Below are 17,801 nucleotides of genomic sequence, written 5' to 3'. Positions count from 1 at the left end.
AACTCCAGGTCAGAAACGGCTGGCTGACCTTCTGCCCACATAATGACTTTAAGCAGATCAATGCGCCTCCAAAAGCCAGGACAACATCAGATACCACGTAATCTAGAAGAAAAAGCGCTCACTTGGCGTCCGTAGCTCTGGTTCATGACTGCTTCTCTTGTTTTTCTTTTATTTTGTCACGTTAACGCTAACCTGAGAACTACAAAACAGAAGTCAAAATGACAACCACTGACATCCTGTTTTCAGTGTGAATGCATTTTCATTAAATTTAGAAGCAGTTGTGATGTCTGTACATAAATGTACCTGAAATTCATTGTAACTGCTCCATGCTACACCATAAAATGCTCAAATGTCACATCTAATTTAATTTTACACTGCTCAATAGACCCCGTTTCCAATTATTCTTTTGCTTGTCAAGAAATATTTGATTATCACCCCTGATTAGGTAAAACTCCCTCTGATAAGCTCCTGCTCATAGACAATACGGTTTTTGGAGAAACATCAAACGATGACTCTGACGTCTCCATTGTTGTGTCTGCCTGTTTACAACAATGACTGTGAAAATGGCTGACCTCAAAACGATTCATCTGAGCCGATGCATATTTTATATCTGCTTTGTTTCTGCTGATTCTCGTTGAAAGACCCAAATTTGTTTCATGTGTTAACAGACACTGTGTATGTTGAGTGCAATAAACTGACAAAGAGCCCTTTATCGGGAACATGTGGTCACGTCATAAGGGGGTAGGAACAGTATAGCATTGTGAAATATTTAAATTTTTGTTGAATTTCCCAGCACTGTGAGTCTTTCCTGGCAGCATTTCTACGGCCTTTTACCAGGAAAACTAGGAAATTGTCCAAATCTTCAGGAATTCACCCAAAACATTGGATAAATCCAACCAGCTCCGTTGTCATGAGTCAACTTCTTTACGTAGTTTTTATAAAACGTTCCAAATACAGATGTTTTCGTGGTCAAATTGTATCCTTAAGAGTTGTGTTATTATTCCTAGAAATGCATAGAAATGTCTCTCTTGCAACTGGTTTCTAATATTAGGGAGGCCTGAAGTTATACAGCTCCAGAATTTGAATATTTGTTGTTTCTCAAGAGATCTGTAACTTATGTCACTCGCCCAACATTATCTGCTTAATTGCTTGAAAACCCAAATGTTGGCTCAACCAGTCACATGGTGGCAATGCCGTCCACTCAGACATAAAGATGCAGTGAAGGTAACTTTGCTGGAGCTGAAACTGAGCATCAGAACGAGGTTTTCAACACCTTTGCTTGAATCTTCACTGTGAACAACTCAAAGGCAGGTCTGAAAGCCAAAGAGGTCCATCCTGAAGGTAAGATGCGCCTATTAAAGCTTTGTTGCCGCTGCGTTTTGCTTCTCTCTCTTCCTCTGCGAACGTTAACGTGTCGTGCTTTCCGTCTGGGTTCTTGCCTCCTCCTTGCTGCAGCCATTTGCTGTATTGCTTTTGGCTTTTTAAGCCGATGGAAATGTCTTCCTCTTTGTCTCTTTGTCGTCTACTGATGACATCTGTTCTTCCTCCAGCTCCAGGGTTCGAGTCGTTCATTCACAAACTGTCTCTCTCACTCCTGACTCGCAGCTCAGACCTCCGGAGGAAGGAAGACGGGTAGAGATCCTCTAATGTGGGCAGGTATAAAAGTCTTTCACGCATGAAAGGCTGGGAGTGTAGCGGCAGAATGGAGGTCTACTCATTAAGGTCGAGGAGACATGAAGCTCTTGACTTAAGGAGACGAGACGGTCCAAGTGCTTTCACAACAGATCGATCTGAGAGAGCTATCTTTTCCTAGATGAAAAGTGGTTTACTTGCATCTGAGCGCTGATTTGGTTTTAGTAGCTTTCCTGCAAAATGTCTCCGGCTGACTTTTAAATATATCTCATGAGGAACGAACCCTTCCTCCTCATGTTCTCTCCTGGTTGTTGTTTTCCTTCCTGGCAGCCGAGCAGACACAGATTTTGACCCTCCACGCCTCGGCCTCCCTTCAGCCCATCAACCCTCTGCTGGGAACAGCGCTAGAGGTTCTCACCTGCCTCGCACCATCCATCATTTTTCCCATGCTGTCTGCTGCCGTGGCAGCTTTTGTCCAAATGCCTGGCAGCTCCGTGGACACCGGGGGCAGATGGACCCGCTGGCAGACCTCAGGCAGGGGAAACACAATGGAAAAACAGCAGCAACCCAGCAGGAATGAGGCGGGAGGAGAGGGGGGTTTCAGGACCGGACATGGCTAATGTCCTCATTTCAGAGTTTTATTTTTAGGAGGAGACGTGGACTGTATGTGTGTGACTGGGCTAATTGTCTCTGTTCTTATTTCAGAAGCGAGGACAGAAGCGTTCGGTGCAAGTGTGTCTCTGTGTTTTCGTTGTTGCCGGTCAATTGAGCCCTTCGTTATTATGGACTTTTGAAGTTTTAGTCTTTTCATACTTGACATTTTTGACTACAAATGGATCTACGGGGCGTCTCATATCGAACGTATGGTGACATTTTGCACCTGCCTTGAAAAACAACAAAAAACTGGAGATTGCTCACGTTTAATTTTGATTTGATCAAGAGGGATCATTGTATGACTTCCCAAAATGGGGATCAGACCCACACACAGCTGATGTTCATCTCCATAATTGATCTAAATGGTTATGAAATGCATCGTGATTAACCTGCAGACGCCTAATGCCAGTTTCTGCTGTCATTGTCCAGACAAAGACAGCGAGGCCGAATGAATATAGACGACCGTTTATGACCTTCAGTTGAAAACCTTCACTCTTTATTATTTCACATCCCTAAACTGAATTTTGCTCAGAAAGTAACTGGATCGGATCAGAGAATCTCTCTCTGCAGAGGGAAGGTGACGACCGGTCTTAACCCCCCCCCGTCTTTTTGATATCTGCTAAATTTCACAGTGTTTACTTGCAGACGTGCTCGAAGGCTTCAGACCCGCGCGTTAACGCAGAGAATAAAACCTGAAGTTGTCGCAGGTGTAATCTGAGAACAGTGAGAGGTAAACGGCTCAACCGTCTGCAGGCAACAAATGAAAAATTTCCCGGCTGCTTTGAGTCGAAGAAGTGTGAAATTGAGCGGGGTGGCAATTGTTTAGTGGATTTAAAGGGCTTCTGGAGGAGGAGGAGGGTGGGGGGGGACTTCACAAACATCAAGCACCTGTTTATACAGTTTGTTCAAAGGAAATGAGAGAGCATTGAAAATATCAGAAACGCGGATAAAGCTGCAGGGGGAGCGGAGGCAAACGACGGAAAACATAAATTAGTATTAATCACGGAGCCGCGGATAAAAGCATGTCAAACAAAAGATCTTTATCAGCGTGTGTGCTGGATTAAAGCCGCCCAATGACATTTAACAACTCTGTTATCTTCTCTCTGGCAACAATGAGGAGCACAGCCAAGGGATCCCTGGACCGCACAGCTCTTTATTACCCAGAAATCTGTTAATCGCCCTCCATCACCCTCCCAACTCAGATAAGAGACAAAACTGATTCCTGACGCATTTTTTATTTATTTATTTTATTCGTTATATAACATTCAGCACGGCAACGTTTACAGAGCTGAGTCTCTGTTGAACTTCCTTATCCGGTGAATTAAAAGTTGGTGTGGAAATTTTTTTTAAAAAAAAAAGCAAATATATTTGTGATGTGAGCGCCTGAAATGAAGCGGCAGCAGAACAGAGGAGTGTTAAAGGGCCACAGGCGACGAGCTCGGTGTGCATCATCATACCTGCTTGAACCAAAATAAGGGAGGCTGATGGATGTAATAACCCTGACCGCGTAAAGAGAAATGGGTGCATAGGGAACAGGAGGGAGGATGGAGGAGAAGCACAATAAAGGAATGGTCAGAATCCACAGAGACTGAGGTGAAGAGAGAGAGAGTGAGAGATAGAGAGAGAGAGAGGTAGGCAGGGAGGGAATGGAGGAGGAGAAAGGGAGGCAGACAGGCAAAGAAGAAGGGTGATGTCACCCCTAACAGGCAGCCAATGAGAGTCAGGGAGAGGAGGGAGAGAGCGCGGCCAAAGGAGGGTGTGTTTTTCTATCACTGCAGCATCAGCAGAGAGAGAGAGGAGAGGAGAGGAGAGGGGGCACAATCAGTTTCACAAAAAGGAGGAAGAAAAGGCACAATTAGATCAGGAGGAGAGGGAGGAAAAAGGGACGCCAGGACCCGCCGGCTTGGAGGAGCATCACTTTGGAGGTAAGAGGATCTTCTTCAGACGAGAGGCGTCCGATTGTCAGTTCATGGAAACGGAGTGGCGGCGAACTGCCTGATGTGATGGGTCTAATTAGGCTGTGAGGTGGAGGCAGCTCGCTGTGGTATCTCACCTGTGCCTCGTCTTCTGTCACTATCCTCCACCTGCTTCGTGGAAGTCACTCGCAGCCTTTCGCCTGCAGTTGCAGCAGGACTTTCCCGCCTCCCCCCCTTTTGTGGGGTCATTTACAAGTAAACGTTGTAATTTACAGCCATTTACTTGAAAGTAATTTTAATTTACTTGTAAGAGAAAAGCAAAGGGGTAATTGCGACACTGGGAAATGGAGTCGTGTGGTCACATTTTGCTTTGTATTTTTGCAAAACATTCTATATTGCAGCATTTCAATTTTGCATTGAGTGCATTGCATGCAACAGGGTGACATTAATATTAAATACTTAGCAGCACTGGGGAACGTTTGTGGCACCTCGATAACATCTGGCTGCCCATCATTTCTGCTTAAAACCACCTCATGTGCACTTTGTTATGTGATGTGGTGAAAGTTTTTTGATATGATATACTGAAAACTGTGCTTTTGTAGTTTGATCTGTTTATTTATTTATTTGGTTTGGCTGTATTAGTATGCATTTACAACACCATGCAATGTAAAAATGTTTAAAGCAAAAAAAAAAACAAAAAAAAAAACCCATCAGACAATCAGCATTCTTGGAAAACTGGGAGCAATTCCTACATTCCTAAATGTTCCCCTCTTCATTTTTTGCAGTTTTAAATTCTAATCATATCCTCCCCTCCCCCAGCTAATAGCTGCGTGGCTCAATGTTAAGTACAGCCCTTGATTGCGTGAGGAATTTCACCGATGCAGAGGATGAAACTCGGCTACACGCACGCAGCTGAACAAACTACGTGATCTTCTGCAGAGGATTTGATTGCAGGGGGCAGAATTTCTTGAAATGGTGCAAAGAGAAAAGAAGTGGAAGAAGGAAAAACAACTGCCAAGGAGGCAAGAAAAGATTCAGATATCAACAGGAGAGAGGGGAAATGAGGGAGGCGTTCAGTCTGAAGGAGCCACAGAAGGAAAAAGGGTGGGGCAGCGCACGCAGCAGACGGTGGAGGTGTTCCACAGAAAACAGGAGGAAGTCACCTGGCTGCGTGCTTCCAGATGCCAGCTGCTGTCCGCCTGTTGGATGTCCTTTTGACAATCGCACGAAAACATTTTCTACCGGTTTTGTTAGATCTGCATCACCAGAAGCAGCTATTCTATGCATGTGAGCAGTTATTCCTCTGGTGTTCTGTAGGCACATTGAACACGTCTGACACTGTGATGGTTAAAATCGCCGGCGAACATCATGCCAGTGCGTGTTCGAGCTCCCTGCGCGTCTCGGCTGCCCCAGATGAACCCCCTCTGTGGCTCTGAGAGGAAACAGGAAGTTCCTCTCGCACCCGACAATGGCTTGTTGCCATCTGTGCAACATCCATAAACATGCAGCACACAATAGATGGGGATGCAGCAGCTGAATGGCACCTTGTAGTCAAACGAGTCGGTTTTTATGGATCCTCTGTGTGGAAGCGTTGCCTCATCCCCCCACCCCCTTCCACAGAGACCCACTGCTGGTCACATTATCATACTATTCAATGCGGTGAGTTTTGCGTTGCGGTGGAGGCTAAATCTGAGGGCCGTCATGGGAAATTCTGGTGCAACAGAGATTCTGGTGTCGGTCAGTAGCTGGACTTAGAGTCCATGATTAACCCCTGCTACAGTTTGGTGCACAAAGTGATCTCCAGTCCGACACCGGCTGCCTAATTGAACAGTTACATCGTAGAGACGGATGGAAACCGGGATTCATGTGAGAAGAGAAACAGAGATGCAGCAAAAAAAAACAGACGGAGGAGGACGGTGGAGGAGGCATAAAAAAGATGGAGAGCAACGTGGACTTTTGGTGTTTTAAATGCACTGATCAGAAATTTGTGGCTGATCACTGATGTTGGGGTTTTGTAAAGCTTTCACCCCACAATACCAATTTAATAGGCTTTAAGTTCACTATAAAGTTCATCTTTAAGAACTTTATAGTGAAAGAACAACAATCTAAATATCTTCATACTGTTGACCATTCATTAAGGAATAAATAACAGACCTTTCCATATATGTTGTCGAAAATATCGTTTTCTTTTGTCAAGCTTTTGCATACCTTCTTGTGATTTTTTTTTTTAATTCTTTTTTTTTCTTTCTCTCCAAATAGCTGACTTCAGCAATTCCTCACAGTGTCCGGCTCTGTGAATTGTGCCTTGCGGCTACTTTTGGTAGCTTAGCGATGATGATGCCTGCACTGATCAGAAAAAGACGGGGATTTCGAGTTGTGCTGGAAATTGTGTGACTCCAGTCAGCAGATGATTTCTAACTTCATCCAGCTTTGTCCTCCGCAAGTACTGACAGGATCAGGCAGGGTTTCAAAAGAAGCAAGGCCTCGAGGAAAATGTGCCGTATTAAACTGTTATCTTACCTGAAGGAGAAGGGGCCCAAAAGAAGCTGATGTCTGCGGTTCTTTTTCTTTTTAGGTTTATGTTTTACAAATTATTACAATTGAATCGAAGACAAACCATGAACAACGTTTGGTCAGTTCTTTCTGTTTTCGCCTCAAGCTGACTGGTTTCTAAAGAGTCCGTCGGCTCTGCGCTGGAGTGCCGAGCTGGCACTGCGTAGGAGGGAAGGTGCAGCTCGGGGTCAGCGAGGGTCAGCGCTTCTCCGCTGCTCTTGTGCCACCTGTTATAGCCGCAGGGCATCTGTGTTGCCATCCTGCTCATCAAACGCATTTACATGAGCACACACAAGCCACAGCTGAGGCGCACAGCGTCTGTGGCAAACAAACACTCCGCGAAGACGCAGGGCACCAAGACAAACGTTCTCTAACGTTGCCTCTCTGCCCTCATTACTTAAGCGTCTGCTGATGATCAAAACCGCATACTCAGCGGTTTTAGCTTTAAGGGCGATAGCTGCAGCTACAAACTGAAGGCTCGTGTAAGCTCGTGACTTTCTTTGGGAAGTTGTGCTTGTAGTTCAGCGATAGGATCTGTGTGCACCTGCAGGATGCTGCCAAACTAACAAAAAAACCACCACCGCCACTCCTCCTTTTGTCCCCCTATTCAGGTTGGGGCTTGGCTTTTTGATTTAGATTTGTGCAGATGGGAGCCAGCCCACTGGATGTCAAGCACGGGATCATGTCGACATGCTGTCAGGGTTTGGCGCAGAATACATTGTGGTGATTTAGGGAGCTAAGGGTCAGGTGGATTGACAGGCGAGCTGCGGTAAATGATTAGAGGGAATACAGGAGGAAGCCAGGAGTAGGGGTGCGACCAAAATCTGCAAAAGGTGACACGAGGCAGCAGAAGGAAACCCTGAAGAAGGAAGCAGGCTGTTTATTTTTTTTATTTTATTTTATTTCTGATTTAATCTTTAAAAAAATAAAATAAAATAAAAAACTGTTGTCTTTCTACAACTTTAGTTATTCTATTTTCATACCGTAAGTCACCTCTCTTCTGTTTGTTTTATTTCCAAAGCCGTATCAGCATTTACGCAGCGTCGAAAACATTGAGATCTTAATCAAAGTAATGGCTCACGTTGGCCTTCCCAGAAGGAGCGTTGCAGACAAAGACTCATAAAGACTCATAAATTCAACCCCGTTGAACCTTCGATGGCTCAAACAGAGGCGTCATGTATGAGAACGAATTTAATTTGTCAGAGTGAATTACCTTATTACAGTTTTCATAGCGGTGGTACGAAGAGGGTGAGAAGCACACAATTCCTTTGGGCATCAAGGAAGATATGGGCACTTAAAACGACGAAGCTGCTTGAAACCAGCCAAGAAATTAATTACTGGCAAAGCAAAAAGAAAACCCCAAAAACCAAAACATTCCTGTTGAGCTTTCAATAATGCTGAACTTTGTGCTAACTTACTGTAGGAATTAAGATAGCGCATGAATTGTGTTGCGATAAGACAGTTTCCTGAAAATGTGCTGTTCAACTGGGGGAAAAAAATAAAATAAAATGCAGCTGCAACACGACGTGACAGTAACATAAATTATGACAGGCAGGAAGCTCCATATGTGTCATTCTGTTTGCCCCTCTGACAACGTCCTCATCTATTTCTCTGACAAAGTTACGTCTTTGTTTCGGTCACAGAGAGAATTCCCCGCAGCGTCACTGAGTTTGGTCCACAGTCAAGGAGGCTTTATTGTCCACGACGGCGACCATCTTTAGACTGAACTGATTCTGTGTCTCCCAAAACGACTCTCTTGTTTTTATGAGCTCTTTTGTTGCTATTCAAAGATATTTTTCTTTTACATACTTGCCTGCAAAGGATTAATCACAATCCATATGAGCCAAGAGATGAATGACATGACTTACGCATCAGTTAAAGACTTGGGTTAGAGGATTTTATTCATAGAAGACAGTAGCAATAGTGGTGGCATTTGGTTAAAAATATTGGTTGGATAGATTTAGTATTCAGTTGAAGTGTTGAAGGCAGTAATGGCATCACAGAGAATCGTTAATGTTCCCGTTTCAGCATATGGGCGTTAAAGTCTCCATTAAGTCAGCCAAACCTGATTCAAATAACATTTTACTTTACATAAATAAAGCCTGGAACAACAGTAATGGGATTAAAGATCAGATTAGCATCTGCTTAAAGTTTAAACTTTGTCTGTGAATTGACCCTGACTGGATTTACCAGATGATAAACAAATTCAAAGTGTAAAAAAAATTAGCTTACACTTGTTCAATTTGAAAATATAATAAGAAAATTGCAGACTTTTTTTTTTTTTTTGAAAATGAAATACCCATTAAAACTTAAATACATTAAAACCAAGTTTAGGTGACCTTTACTTTAGCGTCAAGCTAGCAATTAACAAAAGCAAAAAAAAAAAAAAAAAAAAAAATAAAAAGGCAGACAATCATGTATTTCTGAGATTTTAATGAAGTTTTTTTGCCTTCAAACACAAAACATGCATTCAGGACACTTCATGCCTATTTCCAAATTGGAACATGAAACGATAACTTGTAAGTACAAGTTTAACGAATCAAAACTTGAACGATCAAATCTCTTCCATCAAGCAAAAGGAAAGTCAGCATCGTGTCACGAGTTAAATGTGTCTGTTGCTCTGCTTGTACTTGCAAACTCTGAGGTTTTACATGTTTGTTAAAGTTCGAGAATTACTGTTTTACCTCATTATTTTAAAGCTGGCTCCAGAGCTAACATAAAGCTAAAACATATTGCTAAAACGTCATAAATATGTGCAAAATAATACAAAAATGACCTTGTAGAATAATAAAAAGCGTGACTAATCCTATGTGATGTCAGCATCCCCCATTAACTTCACTGCAGCTTATGTCCAATCTAAAAAAAAAAAAAATGTTTTGTTTTGTTTGTTTTCCATGCAAAGTGGAAAAAAGTGTCTAAATATTTAACTGACAATCAATATAAAAAAGCTGATATATCTCAGTATGATTCAGTCTAATGCACTTATTAACCGATATTGATATCTTTGACACTACTGCCTATGCTGTGACATTGGGACTCTCTGGGGAATTTATGCGTTATTACTCGTTTCTGATTTTCATTACATTTCGCAGGGTGTTTCATTAAAGGGACATTGGTTTACTAATTTATTGATCTGTTGCTAAGAGGCTGGCTGCATTTTTAATGAAACTTGGGGTATACTATATCTCTGTACTCTGCAGTGCTGGTGCTTTGCTTTATGTTTTACAACCCAGCTGAGGTTTATAAAGGGGGCTTTCGGTTCTTTTGCAATTCATTATTTATCTGTGGCGTGCGTTTTTCTGGCCGGTTTCCCCCTTTGGAAGAATAAATGTTCTTTCGTGCCCTTGGAAAGACTTTTATGCTCGCTCACTTTTTTGTGTTTGCCAATGGTTAGATTCAATAAAACACTTTTATTGTTACTCTCTGTAAGCCTCCCAATGAAACGCAGTGGCAACACATGCAAATGAGTGTGCACACTGGTGATATTTTACATTAATTGCTCAAAGCTGATGAAGTTTTTTGTTTGTTTGTTTGTTTGTTTTCTTCTTCTGAAATTCATTTACATTTTGGCTCTGAAGTGGAAGAGTCATAATAAATTATTGGCATGATTTTTCTTTAATTAATGTTCCCTGAAGGGACAAACTAACTTGCAATGCTGATTCTGTACTGCAGAGATTTTACTTCCCTTACTAATGTTTTCTCAAAGTTTGGACATTTGACTTTCTAATTGTGAACTCGAGTGATGCTGAATGAAAATGAAGCACCGTGATTGAAGCCCGGCAGTAAAAACAGAACATAACACTAAAGCTGCTGTTGGGTTTGTGAGTAGCGCAGCACATTTCCTCTCACGTGTAAAGGGGAAAAAAAAGTCCTCTGAGTGTTATGAATCCACCTAATGGCTCTCTTATTTAGTGTGTTTACACCTAAAGATATTGATTGTGGTTTTGCTTGGGACTTCCCCGCCCCAGAACTAGACTTCATTTAAACCAGCCATAACTGAAACAGATGGAGGCATAACACACACAGACACACACTCACACTGACGCAGCATCCTGGAGTTGGGAGCTGTAAGAAAACAAGCTGTCTGGTTCTGTGTCTCGTTGTTGTGACTGGAGGTTCTTGCAGGCAGTTTTTTTTTTTTTATCTGCTGTGTCAGCCATGATATATTCATTAGAGATGGATTACGAAGCGTGGGAATGGATCACGTTTGGAGTGGGTTGTAATCCCCATACACTTGCTTAATTTAATCGCACCTACTGTGCCATCCTATTACACACTACACCCACCGCAGGCAAGCAGGCGCTGGCTGGAGGACAGCAGGCGAGGGGGCAGACAAGGTTAAAACGGGGTAGCGTCAGGCAAGAGGGCTGGAGACAAAGACGGGGGATGGTGAAGAAAAGACGAGCAAAGTAGGATTACAAGCTGAAAGGAGAATGATCCAAGTGAAGCAAAAGCAAAAATATTTAAAAGAGAAAGGAAATATGAGAAGATAAAGAAAAGAGGAAGGTGATCTTCAGAAGTGATATCTGGGAAATGTTTTATTTGAACCCGCATCACATCTGTACAGGATTTGGACGCAGGCAGACAGGTGTGACGCGCTCAGAAGATATGACGCATGAGATCTAAAACTATCTCTGCTGCGTATATTTACAGACGGCCTCCTTTACTCAGATGCCGCTAAATATATCTAGAGCTTCCAGTTTCCTCCAAAAGTCACTATTCTGCCTCAAAGTTTTGTTTGAGAACCTCTGCTGACGAACAGGGAATCAGGGAACACCTCCGACAGGTCAAGGAAAATTATTGACTCCATTAAGCCTGCAACGGGTTTTAAAACTTTATTGCAAGCTTTAAAATCTCTACCAGCTGGAGGAGCTGCGTAGAGCCACAGCTCAGGTGGGACCATTTGTCAGCGCAGCTGTGCGAGTCATGCACTTTACAAGCAAAGAGTGGAAAGAAGGAAATCATTGTCTAAGACGAGCTGGTGCAGATTGCCGTAAGTGATGTAGGGAATTGTTTAACAAACTGTTTGGTCTAAATGTATGCAAAATGCAATTTCCTTTCCACTTTACAATTCATTTGTTGATCTGAAAATCCAAATAAAATGAGAAAAAAATTGGGGTATTAACAGTTTTGCAAGATTTTGTTAGTTTTGTAAATCCTCTGCACATTTTATGGAATTTAAAAGTGAATTAAAGGGGTTGCATAATGTTTCCTCCACAGTGTTCTTCATAATTACTGAAAAAAGATCTACCATCTCTTGTTTTATTCTAGCCAAAGTCACTTTCCCTCCTGCTTTCTCTGCAAAGAATCATGATGTCTGTGTAACCGTTCTTGCAAGATTGGTCTGATGTTGTTTTTTTGTTTGTTTGTTTGTTTGTTTTTTTTAAATCAGGACCGAGTTGGATTTGTTTGGGTTCTCTCTCTGAATTCATTAGACTTAATCGGCCACGGAGCTGCAAAACAAGCCCGAGCTGTCTGTTTACGCCGAGACAGACCGGAGACGTCGCTGTGACCACACTCGCAGTGGCGAGGTAAATACGTTTGTTGAGTCCTTTTGACATAACGATGTGGCAGGGAGCGCTGAGCAGGCATCTGGGGCGAGGTTTTCTTGTCAGTGTGAAGACAGGATGAATGGGGGTAATCCCCTGGGAGAAAACACAGGCGCAACAAGAAGAAAGAAAACGGAGGGGGGCAGATGTCAGAGGGAGGCGGTTTTGTGAAAACAAACCCCAAGGAGTTAAAGGAGGGGGAAAAAAAAGGAAAAAGAGACCGAGGGGTCCGGACACTGTTAATGAGCTTAATGAGGTAATTATAAACAGAAGGAAAGGCTTAAATCCTCCAGGTCTCGTTCAGGAAGGTGGGGTGGCTGCTGAGAGAATGAAAGGGCATTTTCTATCGGTAACAATCTTAATAAGAAGCACTAAAGTTTGCTCCTGCTCAGGGCAAATAGCCAGGAAGTATTAGCAGAGAGGATGACAATGTGGTTAGATAAATAGGCGGCTAAGAGAGGAATGGGAGGGTAAAGATCCTCTGCTGATGATAACGGCGGTAAGTGCTGAGGCAGAGGCATGCCTCCGATGGTTAGTAAACACTTTATTCTCCCTGCTTGTATTTATTCATCTTCATCACAATAGTTTTTCTTACGCCCAACATCACCATGTCCCCTTGTGTTTATGTCTAATGTGTTTTGACCAGCCTTTGTTATTACCGTGCAGACAAAGAAGCAAACGGTGAGTTATACTGACAGGGCTCCGAGCTGCGTGTGCAGTTCTCTGTGTTTTGATCCGTCTGTTGCCACAGGTGTCAGAAATACTGGTTTCACCTCTCCCTGCAAATACAAGATCAGAGGGGAGGTGAATGGTTCCTCCATTAGGGTCCGGGTGTTTCCTACAGTCTATCACGTGGACTTGCCCTGACACACAAGAGCCATCCTGAAAAGATATCCAAACTACTTCAGATTATTCATGCCATCCCTAAAACGGAGCAAAGCCACCCGACTGAGCAAACACCTTTAGCCACTTACATCTGGGATCTTCAGTGACAATCAGTGTTTCATAACCTCAACGTTGGAACATGGACAGAAGGTTCAATGAAGAGCTTTGGTTGTGACTCAGTTTTTGTTTCTCTTTGGCGGGAGCGACACTTGCCTTCTTGCAGACTAGATCCCAATCCGTCTGTCCGTCTCTCACTCTATCCCAGCTCAGCAAGCTAAACACTAAGGAACTCCTTCGTTTGAGGCAGAGACCGACCCCTTTCACCCCCTGACTTGATGTGGCGAAGGGGTTTGATTACCTCTAAGATCCTGCTATGTTGTCCCGGGTGTAGGTCCCTGCCTCTGGGCTCCCATAGGCAATTGGTGTTAGGGGAAGGATGAAAGAGAGATTCTTTTGAAGGAAGACAATGGACACCATCCCACATTTGTTTTTAGGCTTGTACCAGCTGGGATGAGTCGCTGAAGTGCCGTTGTGCGTGTCCTATATAGGAAGCCGCAACATCAGCATGTTTTAAACTCAGCTATCACAGGATGGAGGATGATTTAGATATCTGCCACTGTAGCAGGGGATTAGGTGTGCCAGAATACTGCGTCGGGTTTATTTTCTCCACATAGAGGTGTGTATCTGTGTACATTAAGCTGCTTGTAAGCCTGACTTACCGGGGGAGTATTTTCAAGACATTAGCTGCAGTGTATAAGCATCTTGTTTTGCGTGTGTGTTAACCGTGGAAGTGGCGGTACGAATTGTCAGAGCTTGTTGGCTCAAACTCTCTAAGAAAATCCCATTTTGTTTATCAGCCGCAGGCAAAGGTCACCGTGGTGTTCTCTGCTTTGCTGTGGCTCACCTCTCTGCATCTGTTTTTCTTTCCGTCTCCGGCTATATCGTTGGACACAAAGTCTTCCTGTCATCTGCCAGAGCAGAAGGAAAAATTTTAGAGTAAGAGATGCGGCTGCAGCTGCTGGGCTGAACTTTCTTTGAAGGATTTTCCCCAAGAAATGGCTGAATATTATATAGCTACATCGCTTTGGGGAGATTAGCTTCTGTTCTCCCTAAAACACAAAACTGTTCCTGGTTACAAATTTAAATAACAGCTCTTAAAGCCCAATTTACACAAATGCGTTTAACATCTTTTCTAATTCTCAGTTTAACATGTGCAAAAAATATTAACTACAGTAAATTGTTTTGAGATTATTGGGGTATTTTATGCACACTACTAGAAACAGAAGTAGGTATTTAGTTTAAAGAAGACCAGAAGAAATTGTACCAGTTAATGTCACATGTCTGAATTAATCAGACAGAAAGTGCTTTTATTTTGAAGAGACTGTCTTCGTAATGATAAAAACTTTTCAGTGAGAGAATTTTAAAAAGGTCATTTGATGCAAAGCTCTACTGAATAAAAAACACAAACTTTGAAAAATGGGGTTGACACCAAAAACATTGCAGTGAAACCATTTGCACTGTGCAGGTGTTACCATGACAACTAGTAATCTGTATACATAACTCAGAAGCAAGTCCTTTCACCTTTAATTACGTGGGATAGAAAATTCTCAGTCTGATCGTCTTGATTTTTCCAAATTGTTTATTCATTTCTAATCTCTGAGCTTTTTTAGTGTAGATGAACAATATTTCTAGAATTGATGCTATTTTTAAAGGGAACTTTTTTTTTTTCTTTTTTTTTTTAAAGGGCAGACAATATGTTGTTTTGGCCAACAAGCCCTAAAAACCTTGAAAATTAATTTGCATGCATAAAATAATTATGTGTGGACAAGGTACTGCTACCACAAAACCAGCTCTAGCCCAAGGGCCCATATTGTTATTAATCCGGTGTTGCATCTCAGCAGCGCAATATAAATATAGAAGACTGCAGCGTCACTTTTTGTACATATTCACAGCTAGACTCTCTTCAGGGGCAGAAAATATAAAGCCTGTCACTTTCTTTAAATATGTTACTGGAGATGATGCACATGCAGTCTGGTGCAAACGCAGTCGGGATGGCACAGGTTGTCTGTTTACCCTCTTTCATATTGCGCCTTGCTGGAAAATTGGAACGCGCTGCGGAAAATGTCATGTCCTTGATCTCTTTGCACCACTACAGAGGGGCTGCTGCGTGGATGTAGTTTCAGCAGCGTCGACACAAGGGGGGGTGGGGGGTTGGAGGGAGGATTTACCGAAACGGGGGGTCTGGTGCAGAAACGGGGCTGCAGGCCTCAGATAACAGAACAGCGTTTGATGGTGCTCGGCCTTCCTCCCTCCGCTGGAGAACACAAGCCGCTCCTGCTCAAATGCATCCCCACCACAGGTCCGATTGGTCATGATTTGATTTAGTTACAGAGCAAAACCGGTTTCCCGATCATGATGATAACAGATGTGATGGGAGTTAGAGAGCCACTTAGGGTTGAGGGACTGTATCGATGCACTGCCAGCTGGCAAATCTCCCCTTGGATTGGCTTCTCTCTCTCTCTCCAAGTTCACAGAGGTTGATGGTAGAGTTTGATAGAATGCAACCTGTAATTAGATTGAGTATTATCTTGGCTGTACTTAGGGGGCAACATTTTCTTAAGCAAAATCTTGCAGGTGGAGGGAGAAAGTGGTGCTCCATACTAATAGCGAAAGGCAATCAGCAGGGAGCAAAGAACAGAGGAGGAATGAAATGACAGGAGTGCAAATGAAAGATAGACGCTTGGCGAGGATGACAGTCGGGAAAGAGAAACTCCTTCAGCCGTGTGTAGACATAAGAAGAAAAAGGGAGAGACGGGGAGTGAGGAAGAGATGGAGACGCAGGAGACGGGAGATGAAGTAAGAGAGAGTCGACGTATGACAGAGCGAGGGATGGAGACGGGGTGGGGAAGGAGGTGAACATGTGGAATGGGGAGAGGCAGGGAGAGAAATATTTGCCGTGTGTGGCAGAGCTGGAGTCAGGAGGTTGTCATGGTGATTGGGAGGTGAGAAAAGAGAAGGGATGAGCGGGAATCGACACACACACACACACACACACACACGGACTGACACATGCTACCACCAACAAAATGAGTCATGCATAACAATACTAACCCGTCACACCTCGAGTAAACACTCTCACACAATCACGCAAGCTGTGCGCGCTGGTTAAATTGAAGCCCAGGAGCCACATCACCATGCAAACTCCGTTTCCCCACGTCTCGCGGCTGTCTTTCATCCTCTGTCAGCCACATTTGAATGGGAGGCAAATCTTCTTAAACTGACTCCTCTGACTTGATCATTAACCCAAACCAGCAGTCTGCAGCTGCATACACTTCTCTCCCTCTCTCTGTGTGTGTTTACTCTGGAGAGTGTTTACAAATCTGAAATTTGGATTTGTGTGGCAAGCTGTGGAGGAAGACTGCTTTTCATACATGATTTGATTTACTGTGTACTTTTATGGCATTCATCCATTGCCTTACTCTCATCCAGCATTGGGCCAAACAAGTAATGGTCCGGGAGGGAGACCGAGGCATCCCTCTCTCTGGGTCTTCATCCCATCCAGGGAGATCTCATTGGGCAATAAGAGAAATATCATTGCTTCATTGGGTTCAGGATCTGCCTTGGGGTCTCCTTTCATTGAGACAAACCCGAAAGAACAAGATCACGGATTCACCTTCAAATGGAGGCTCTTTCTGGTCAGACGGTCCCCTTTTGATGGGTAGGAGGAGTGACTCTCCATAAAGCTCTGCTTACTTGATCTCATTCGGTGAGCTGCTTGTACCTGTGAATCCATGATCTTATTCTTTTGGTCATGGTCCTCATCTCGTGGCTCTAGGTGTGGGTTAACCCAGAGATGATCAAGAGCTTTACTTTTGGCTCAGCTCTTCTTTTCATTACAGCAGAACACAGCAATGCTGTTTTACTACAGACTCCTGCCTCGTCTGCCAAACCATCTCCTGCTCCATTCTACCAGAGGCAAAGACCGACTCTCAACCTGGAAGGGTTCACACAAACCATCAGAAATTTGGCAAATTCAGTTGGAAATGTCTGAAATTGACTTTTCATTGCAGGGCGAGAAGACAGAGCAAGGCACAAAGAAGAGCCGAATGCAAACGCAGCAGGAAGAAAAAGATTTCCATTTATTACAGAAAAATCAATGCAACAGTTAATTCAGATTGTCAACACTTTCATTGAAAGTGGAGGTAGCTGGAGCCCAGTTGCTGTTGCTAAGGCAAGATATTGCTATTCACTTGATAAATCTCATTTAAACACATCCACAAAACAATAATTGTATCTTGATTGGCTATTTTATTTTCACCATCGACTTACAAAGGTGTGCAGGGAAAATCAGACAGAGAGTGCTATCATAGCAGCTTGAGCCTTAAGACCTTAAAACCAGCGATGTTTTCCTTACTTAGAGTAAATCAGTTTATTATTTTAATCTTATAATCATGTTGCCTGTTTGGCACTGGCTTACAAATAAAGCTGCTAATTTTCTTTGTTTGGCTTGAGTGAAAGCATCTCGGCGTGTTTGATTAATTTTGTAATGGCATGTGTGACTCCTGCATGTCTGTATAAGCCCAGTCAAGTGAGATCACACACACACACACAC

At 43.2% G+C, this 17,801-nt stretch overlaps 1 protein-coding gene across 3 annotated transcripts in view; it reads left to right on the top strand.

The window, feature by feature from the left end:
- Positions 1–4,078: 4,078 nt before the first annotated feature.
- Positions 4,079–17,801, top strand: part of l1cama (L1 cell adhesion molecule, paralog a) — a 51,835-nt gene continuing 38,112 nt past the window's right edge. For all 3 annotated transcript variants that reach the window (XM_015037912.1, XM_015037913.1, XM_015037911.1), the window contains exon 1: positions 4,079–4,211. The gene's annotated coding sequence lies outside the window, so the exon portion shown is untranslated. The remainder of the gene's footprint in view (positions 4,212–17,801) is intronic.

This window comes from Poecilia latipinna, unplaced genomic scaffold, assembly GCF_001443285.1.
Source record: "Poecilia latipinna isolate Pla-1442-1.1 unplaced genomic scaffold, P_latipinna-1.0 Scaffold423, whole genome shotgun sequence".
NCBI classification, from domain to species: Eukaryota; Metazoa; Chordata; class Actinopteri; order Cyprinodontiformes; family Poeciliidae; genus Poecilia; species Poecilia latipinna.
The sequence above is the reverse complement of the archived record's forward strand: the minus strand, read 5'-3'. Positions and strand labels throughout refer to the sequence as shown.